General features: G+C 35.5%; 1 long non-coding RNA gene across 1 annotated transcript; it reads right to left on the bottom strand.

Annotated features, from left to right (window-relative positions):
- Nucleotides 1–2,223: 2,223 nt before the first annotated feature.
- On the bottom strand, nt 2,224–8,042 carry LOC145304324 (uncharacterized). Its single transcript, XR_013874069.1, has 5 exons — nt 7,526–8,042; nt 5,564–5,711; nt 3,728–3,826; nt 2,899–3,058; nt 2,224–2,345 (listed from the first exon to the last, which is right to left on the bottom strand). It is a non-coding gene; the product is annotated as an uncharacterized LOC145304324 (long non-coding RNA).
- Nucleotides 8,043–9,534: the final 1,492 nt, after the last annotated feature.

The raw sequence follows: 9,534 nt of genomic DNA, 5'->3' as shown, positions 1-9,534 counted from the left end.
CAGCAGTTGCTTTTGTGGAGAACAATATTGAACTGTGAAGAAACGGCGGCGGAACAGCCGCTTCCGCCGAAAACCGCTGTTTTCCGCAAAAATATTTTTTGTCTTTTTTGCCAAATTAGACAGTTCTAGATCATCTGAGATAAACTTTTTTCTCATAAAAATTTCTTTTACATTTACACATTGACATTATATTTCAAACATGTCAATATTAAAAAAAATTGCAATTGTAAAATCTCACAAGTGTCAAGTGAAAATATAAGGAAAATTTTTATGAAAAAAAAAGTTTCACACATGCTTGAAAATTGTCTATTATGGCGAGAACAGGCAAAAAAAATTCGGTGGGAAACGGTGGTTCCGCCGCCGTTCCTTCACAGTTCCATACAAAAGCAACTGATGTGCCAAATTTTAGAGCCGTAACTCTTTTATAGGCTAAGATCATACGCGTTTTACTTTTGGTTTAAAAAGTGGCACATCCGCCTCCCCCCAAATAAAGTTTAAATGGGGTATTTTTAGTAGCGAAGCTACTCTATAATTAAAATGTCCGTCCATATTTCTGTTAGAGACTAAAGGGGGAAAAGTGATTTTCTCGGCTGCTATGAAAGATAGAAGGCTAAAATTTTCAGGAATTAAATATGTTAACATTTATTAAGATTAGTCAATTAATTAAGGTGCTAGATCGATTCCTACATTTTAAAGTTTGCATGATTTTAGATAGACGGCTTAAATTTTTAGGGATTTCTAGATTTTTAAGTTTTTATGATTTTCTTTACACCTATTCCGGGATAAACGTACACAATTAACATATCCCCACAAAGTTTCATTAAGATTTGCTTATAGGTTATGGAAATTCATCCATAATTTTTTTATTGATGTTGTCATCCTTGTTTTAATATTAAATTCAAGCAAATAAAAGGCCTACTTTATTAGAAAAAAATAAGTTTGTTTTAAATTATTCAAACTTGTCTAATTTAGCGAGAAATAATGGGATATACAGGTTTTTGGCGGCAGCAACGGGTTTTCAGCTTTTTTCCTCACAGCTCCATTTTAGACCAACTGTCTTGCCAAATTTAAGGATTCTACTCCTGTTTTAAAGTCTTGGAACATCAAGAAATATCAATTCAAAAAAATTCTCCCTTTGTTTTTTTTTTAGATATGCCTCGTGTCATTAAAAAGTCAAAACAGTTAATAAAATCAGTATGTTTCAAATGACATACAGACTTTCTTGTAACGATTAGAGTGTTACTTAGCTTCCTAAATCGTACTTAACTGTTATAAGAATCACCATGAAATATTGAAATCAACAGGATGATTCTAACATGCCTAACCCTAGTTGTAGAAACTAGTTGTATTAACTAGATGCGGTTGTCTTACGAATCTTCACTGAAATTTTCAGATGTAACTTCGAAATCAGCTGAGAATATCACAATTCCCCAATAGTGTTATATACTGATTTGACTGATGGATAGATACACAAATCTAACCCTTAACGTTTTTTTCTATCTCATTTTCTGTCTGTGAAAGATAAAGAGCCTAAACTGCATGACTTTTTAAGTATGGGTATGACACATAACTGAGAGTTGAAATTCTCCATCCTGGCGGGCAAAGGATGCCAGCAAACCTCATATGAAATACAGGTGTTCAAGTCAATTTCAGGTTTCAGGCATGATCCTGCAGGTCCCGATCCTCCAGAAATCTTTGAAAGGTTTCCCGCCAACCGCTGACTGTGGCGGCTGACAGCTCTTAATGTACAGCTGCGGCCACTGAAATTTATGTTTAATATTTGAACGCCCCCCCACCCTCGACCGTTAAAGGTGCGGCAAAAAACCGAATGCTAAATTATAGAGCATTTTCTCTAATAGTGAAATCGAATACTTATTAACTGACACTGAGGCTTAAAAGGGTAAATTTCAATGTAATTAAAAATTGTATATATATGAATCTTCTGATATTGGTCACAAGGGTTGCATCACTTTCCAAATTATATTTAATTTTAGTGTGATTCTTTTCTATAATTGAGTCCGTCCGTAACTGCTAGACCTGTTTTTTTTTTTAAATTTAGGCATGATTCCCGTAACAATAGGGTTAGACTTATAAAGCGTAGCAGCTCTATAATCAGTACTAGAAAATTTGTTCTTTCATTTCAAACATGATCATTTTTATACACAGATGACAGACGGAAATTTCTAATCATAGAGTAATTTTGTATAGTAAAAAGTAAATATCTTTAAGACAAGTAAATTTATTCCGAATATTTTATATTTTAAATTCAACTGATACAAGATAAAAGGTAATTACAATTATTTTTTTTTTCATTTCTCAATGAAAGCTAGGTATCTTCTTAACACCTGAAAAATAAAAAAAATAATTAATAAAGAACATTTTGTATGTGTTTGATAAAAATCGGCATGCAAAGTTTGAAACCGAGAGGACAATTAACATTCCTAATTTAAAGAAAAAAGCACGGAACGAAAAATTTTATTGAAATCATCGTTTATATGTTCCAATGGAGACATACAACTTACGAAAAAGCATTAAAAACTTTTAAATGGCTATAAAAAGTGAAAGACTTTACTTAAATTATTTGGTATTTATATAAAGGATGACAACATCTTCAAATAGCGAGGCACATAAAGTCATTACATGGACAGAGTGAGTTAAAGAGCAGATGTTCAGTTTTAAAAAAAGAATGAGAATATACCAAAGAAAATCACGATTCCTTAAAACATAGGGTTTGTGTCTTTTTAAACATGGCCGACAGACAGACAGAAAGTAACAAAGTAGGCTGGATGCGCATTTGTCCTAGAACACTTATACTGAAAATTTCAGCCGTATCTTCAAGGTTCCTCCCCCCCGGCCCCCCCCCCCCCCCCCCTACCCACATAAATTTTGTCCCCTTACCTGAACCAATGAATTTTCTTTAAACTGTGCCAGGGGGCCTAGGACAACACAAACCAATTACGCATCAAGTGCGGTAGATATCAAATAAGAGGGGGGGGGGTACCCGTTCCCCCTCTCACAGTGTTGTTGAACTGGTTTTGATACTTTGACTCCAACTGCTCTGAAAAATAATTGAACTGTTAACAAAAATAAATTTGTGACAAGACAGACAGACCGGCAGAACCCAGGGAGGAGGGGGACATTGAGCTGTTTATTAAACTAGTCCCCAAATTATTAAAATAACGTTGTCTTATTCTTTGGCTTAAACAACTTTGAGGACTTATATTAAAACTTGATGGGTTTGTTCATTAAGTTGAGTGTCCAAACATTTCAAGTTAAACCACTAATTGTAATTTAGAGAAGGGGTAATTTAATTTTGTTCCTATCATTATTGGGGATGTACATATTGTACATCAATTAATCGGCCAGTGTCTTGTGAGGGTATCTTAGCGAGAAGAAAAAAATTGAGGGCTAGTGGTATAACCAGCCCGTAGTCCCCACCCTCACCCCTATGTATTACCTGTTTATCCCAATGATGATACATAAAATTATCCCTTCGGTAGACAAAACTTAGTGGTTGAAACATTAGAACACTCAACTTAATGAACCGACCAATAAAAATTCACTTTAGTCCCCAAAGTTGCTAACTCAACAAATAAGAAAACTTTAGGGACTAGTGAAATATCCAGCCCAATGTCCCCTTCCTCCCTGGGATATAATAGTTAAAAACCATTCCCACGACTTAAGAAAAGCTACACTGTATAGGAGAACAATATCGGTTCAGCGGTACCTGTTTTTCTCTGCACTCTATTCTAATATGACCAGCACGGCCACACTTGTAGCATGTCTTAGTTCCAGCGTCAGGCCAATCCTTCACTATGTGCCCAACCTAAATATTTACACAATCATTATAAACAAAATTACTCCTTTCATAAATAAGAGCTATTAACAGGGGTGTATATTCTGCAAATTTGAGCCATCTAAAGGAGGGGGAGGGGGGGGGGCGCACAGCGAGTCCAGGAATCCAATTTTCACTATGTGCCCAACCTAAATTTTTACACAATCATTAGTAATAAAATCAACCCATCTGCAAATAAGAATTATTAGTTAAAAGTTCAATCACTATTAGCTCATATATCAACCAATCAAAATTTGTTATAAAGTTTTTCTTTGCAATAAGAAAACCCTGCCTACCAGCGTTGGTAGTTTTATACTTAATTAACAAGAAGTTTCAGCAGTCTATCTATTGTAGTTTCATCATAACATTATAACAGGCAGATTGACATTTTAAAGGGGGGGTGGGGTTTTAATGCAACCATCTCGTAATCAGTGATTAAATGGCCCTTAGAATTCGAATTTATATCTGAACTTTTGCATGAGTAGTCCTTGGTAGGTCTATTTTCCTCAGCCGTTTTGCCATTTTTTGGATATCTATATTGCAAATTAGTCACGAAACCTACCTCCACATAATACTCTTTTCCACTCCAAAACGCTATCAAACGGTTTTAGACGGTAGCTTTTGGTACTAGAAGTTTTAAAAATGGTTATTACTATCATTCAACATGAATTAAACCAAAAATATGTTTTAAAAAGATGATTTTTACGTAATTTATGATGAATTTACCCTGAAAATAGGCAAAAAACGGCTAAACGGCTGAGCCGCCAGCCGTTACTTTTCCAACTTTTTGTTCGATTTAAGGAAAATAGAAAAGGATTACTCATGCTAAAGTTCAGATCAAAATTCGAATTCTAAGTGCCATTTAATCACTGATTACGAGATGGTTGCATTAACCCCCCCCCCCCCTTTTAGAGTAGTTTCGCTAATAAAAATAAATATGTCCATGTCTTTTGTAGCATAAATGACAAGACAGACCGACGGAAAATTATAAACTGGATGCTCATTAGTAAAGAGAATCTTTGTAAAAAAAAATACATCTCTACTTTCTTTTACCCGTACCGTATCTAGCATTCTTGCTGATTGATATAGGGAATCAACAAAAAAAAATCAATAGTTAATCTTGAAAAGCAGCAAATAAAATTACATTTTCCCCATAGTGTTAAGTATCAACGTAAAAACAAATTGAATTAAAGAGCATCTTAGTTATTAATCGAATCGAATTATAGAGTAGACAGCTTTTCGCGACTTGAAATCCAAATTTTAAAGAACCAGTTTTAGTTTTTATTTTAATGTTCGTGGAAAAATGTCTAATACGATGCTATATAAAATTATTTAGTATGTCTAAGAGCCGGTTTTAATCCAGCGAATGTTAATCGGTTTCGAAGCCAAACTGAAAAGTTCCTACCTACGCCATTTCATCTGTAGTACCAGCGTACTAACTAACAAAGTTAATTAAAGAATAGTTTTGCTCAGAGAAAGAGGGGACAACGGGATGTTTATTACACTAGTCACAAAAGTTTTATAATTTTAATATTTTCTTATTCATTGACTTGACAACTTTAGGGACTTTAGTGAATTTGGATTGGTTGGTTTTCTTAGTTGAGTGTTCAAACGTTTTAACCACCAATTCTAATCTATAAAAGGTGTATTATCATTGGGACTGTACATCAATTTATCAACTATTGCCTTATCCCTTTAGATCCCTGAGCTTCGCAATAAAACTCCTACCTACGCCATCACATCTGTAGCAAACACTGGAGCTAGAACCTCCACCACCTGCACCCCCCCGGGCCCCCCCCCCCCCTTTTCCACGACGGTAATCCCCCGGTCACCACCGCTAGGACACTCGCAGGGAAAAGGGCCAGTCTGGTCGCACCTAATAATAATGGATTTATTCCAGTATGGCTTTGAAACGGATCAATATCCGCTGGATTAATGCTGATTCTAAGCCATACTGAAAAATCATGTATCGTATCGGCGGTATCGTATTATATCCAGTTTTGTCAGTTCGTGCCTTTGGCATCTCGGGTATAACAAATCTAGTTTTAATCTAATATTTGTGCATTTTTATATACGCGGAAAGCTGTGATAAATTACTAAATTATACGCTTTATCTTACACCAAGTTTTCATGTTCTCTAATAAAGTGAAACATATAGCGGGCTAAAATAACCACCCACCCTCCCTTCCTACTAGATAAACGAACTAACTTATAAATAACAAAGGAAATGGCAGCCTAAATTGAAGACAATTTTTTTCTCTGTTATAATAACCGCGTATATTATTCTATTCCATTATTTCAGAGGTCTAAATCTCCCTCTATATAAGGTTAAGTTTTTTTTGTCTGTAGCTTAAGATTTCGATGACTAAGGAGGGGGGGGGGGGAATTCTGACACTTTTGCGTAAACAGTGATTATAGGCTTTGTCTTTGGAGTGAGAGGATAGGTTATTTGACAAAAAAGTTTCCTTTTGGGATGTAGTTTTCCTATTTAAAAAAAAATTTGGATTCGGCCTCCAGGTTCCGGTACTCCAGGCCTCCAGGTGGATTCTGGACAGGTAAAAAAAAAATTTCAAGATAGAACAAAACTTATTTAACAAAAGTTGCTACTTTATGGATGGTATGAACTAATTTGAAGAAAATTTTGAAATCGGGCTCCAGGTTCAGGTACTGCAGGCCTCCAGGTGGATCCTGGACAGGTAAAAATTGAAAATTTTTACTTTAAAAGTTAGAACAAAACTTATTTAACAAAGGTGGCTTCTTTCTAGATGGTATTAACTAATTTGAAGAAAATTTTGAATTCGGGCTCCAGGTTCAGGTACTGCAGGCCTCCAGGTGGATCCTGAACAGCTGAAAATTAAAAAATTTTACTTTAAAAGTTAGAACAAATCTTATTCAACAAAATTGGCTTCTTTAAAGATGGTTTTAACTAATTTGAAGAAAATTTTGAAATTGGGCTCCAGGTTCAGGTACTGCAGGCTTCCAGGTGGATCCTGGACAGGTAAAAATTGAAATTTTTTATTTTTAAAGTTAGAACAAAACAAAGAAGTCACTTTTGTTAAAAAAGTTTTGTTCTAACTTTTAAAGTAAATTTTTTTTAATTTTCAGCTGTTCAGGATCCACCTGGAGGCCTGCAGTACCTGAACCTGGAGCCCGGTTTCAAAATTTTCTTCAAATTAGTTCATACCATCCATAAAGTAGCAACTTTTGTTAAATAAGTTTTGTTCTAACTTGAATTTTTTTTATTTACCTGTCCAGAATCCACCTGGAGGCCTGGAGTACCGGAACCTGGAGGCCGAATCCAATTTTTTTTTTTTAAAAATAGGAAAACTACATCCCAAAAGGAAACTTTTTTGTTGAATAACCTATCCTCTCACTCCAAAGACAAAGCCTATAATCACTGTTTACGCAAAAGTGTCAGAACTTCCCCCCCCTCCCTTATCTAGCCGTTTAATTTATCTTAATTTTAAAGAGACGTACTTTTAAGTAAATATTTCTTAAATTAATTGCGTGAGTGAGGGATGGTGAGGGGGGGGGGGGAGAACGCCCTCACCTAAGAAGATTCTTAAATAGGGGAGAGTATGGACTCGAAGGGTATCCCCCCCACCAAAAAATCTATGTATTAAGAACTCGTAAAATGTTCTATCTTTTAGTGATATTAATTTAGAGCAATTAACAAAATTATATTAATACCTTAATTAAAGCTTAACTAGGGAAGAAGCTGAAATAGTCAACATCCGAGTGATGTGATTTCTGAACTGCATTTTGTCTGAAAATTAAATACTTTGTAAAGAATTTCTGATAGAAAAACACTAAATGAAAATCAACCAAACTCCCCCACAAATATCAGGTACGTACTTGAGGTGGGTAGGGGAAGTCGACCCCTCCCCCCAGGGCCCTCTTAGTAAATTTTGGTTTAAATTAAAAAACAATATAAGAGGGAGAATTTTTTTCTATGGACAATTTATCTTGGGAGGTTGGAGATACCATCCTCCAAAATAGTTATAAACCTTCCCTGGACACATAAGAATATTCACTGTTAAGGAAAATCATGATGAGGGCTTTTCGAGATTCTTCACTACAGACAAAAAAAACTTACTTATCTATAATACAAAGTAGAACGATGTCTGTCTGTCTGTCTGTCCGTCTGTCCCTTAAGATCTCGGTAACCACTGAACCGATCGGATTCTACTCTTCAGGGAATATACCTACTGGTCCTGTGGTGGTTTTAGGCTATTTTCTTGGGGGGGGGGGGGGGGCACCCCCAACCCCCCTCAAAAACAAAAATCCCTCCCCATTTTTTTATGAATTTTGCGAACTCGTCTATAATACAAAGTAGAATGATGTCTGTCTGTCCGTCTGTCCCTTAAAATCTCGGTAACCACTGAAACGATCGGATTTTATTCTTCAGGGAATATAACTACTGGTCCTGTGGTGGTTTAAGGCTATTTTCTTTGGGGTTCGGACACCCCCAACCCCCCAAAAAATAAAAAAAACTGGCGGCAGCACCAGTAGTACTTAATTCTTTTAATTTCCTCTTGGGGCAAAGCCCCTAGAAGCTAGGGTCGAAGCCGCTAGTCCTATTATATAAAGTAGTAAGCATTATTTGTCTGTCCCGAAGGATCTCGCTAACCGCTGAACCGATTTTGTTCTCCATTGCAGTGAAGCTTCTTATAGGTCTTAGGAAGGTTTTAAACTATTTTTGAAGAGGGTGTCTTTACCCCCCCTCCCCCCAAAAATATTTTTAAAACTCTTTTGAAACTAAAATTTAAAATGGGATGAAGTCGACTTTTCCCCCTCCTATCAGTGCCCCTAGAGGCTTCTAGGGGGCGTAGCCGCTAGTACATTCTATAATCGGATGTAATTTATGCATTAACTATTAATTCTTTTTCAGCCGAGAGACATAACCACTTAATCCATTATCGGCGCCGGTAAAATTAAAATAATATGAAAATCAAGTTTAATTGAAATTCATCTAGATAAAAATCAGTTGGACATACAAGAAATTGTACTCTACATGATATATTTTTAAGCCCAAATAACAGTAATTCAGGGTCACCTTAATAAATATACTCCTTCCCATCCTGTGTGCCCATTAAAACCTCGGGAATGGCAAAAACGTAAAAAAACACAGGACAATTAATATGATAACTATGTACGACGTACGTTGAACGTTCTACTATATTACTAATTTTGCTTAAATAGAAAAACTTTCAGAAACAATTACAAACGTGTTGTTTATTTTATATAATTTTCCAGTCAGCTGTTTATGTTGTCTGCTTCAAATTAATGGAGGGGAAGTAATGAAAAAAGGGAAGAGTGGAAATACTAGACTAACCTATTCCGAACCTAGAAAAGAGTTAATATATGTGTCACAGTAGAATTGTGGTGTCAATTTTGTTATGTAATTTTAATGGCTGATTTGAATTTCCAAAAAGAACATGACTTATTTCATCAATTTCTCTGTGCCTGGTTCATATTTTAATGAATAATTTACATCTACAGATAGCCTAACGGTTAGGAAAAGTCAAGAACTATGCGAAAAAGTTTAATTTTAGCTATAATGAGAGAAAAAAGCAATTTATTGCACATTTTATAGAATACGGAAAATTTCTTCCTTTCCCCGTACCTTATAAAAATCGGCGGAAAAAGCCGTTTTTTAAGCAAACAAAAGCGCGTTTTGCTCTATCTGTGAGATATTA

Source organism: Acartia tonsa, chromosome 2 (assembly GCF_053477335.1).
Source record: "Acartia tonsa isolate MP-2025a chromosome 2, ASM5347733v1, whole genome shotgun sequence".
In the NCBI taxonomy this organism is placed as follows: Eukaryota; Metazoa; Arthropoda; class Copepoda; order Calanoida; family Acartiidae; genus Acartia; species Acartia tonsa.
Note: the sequence above shows the minus strand (reverse complement) of the source record. Positions and strands in the feature narration are given on the sequence as shown.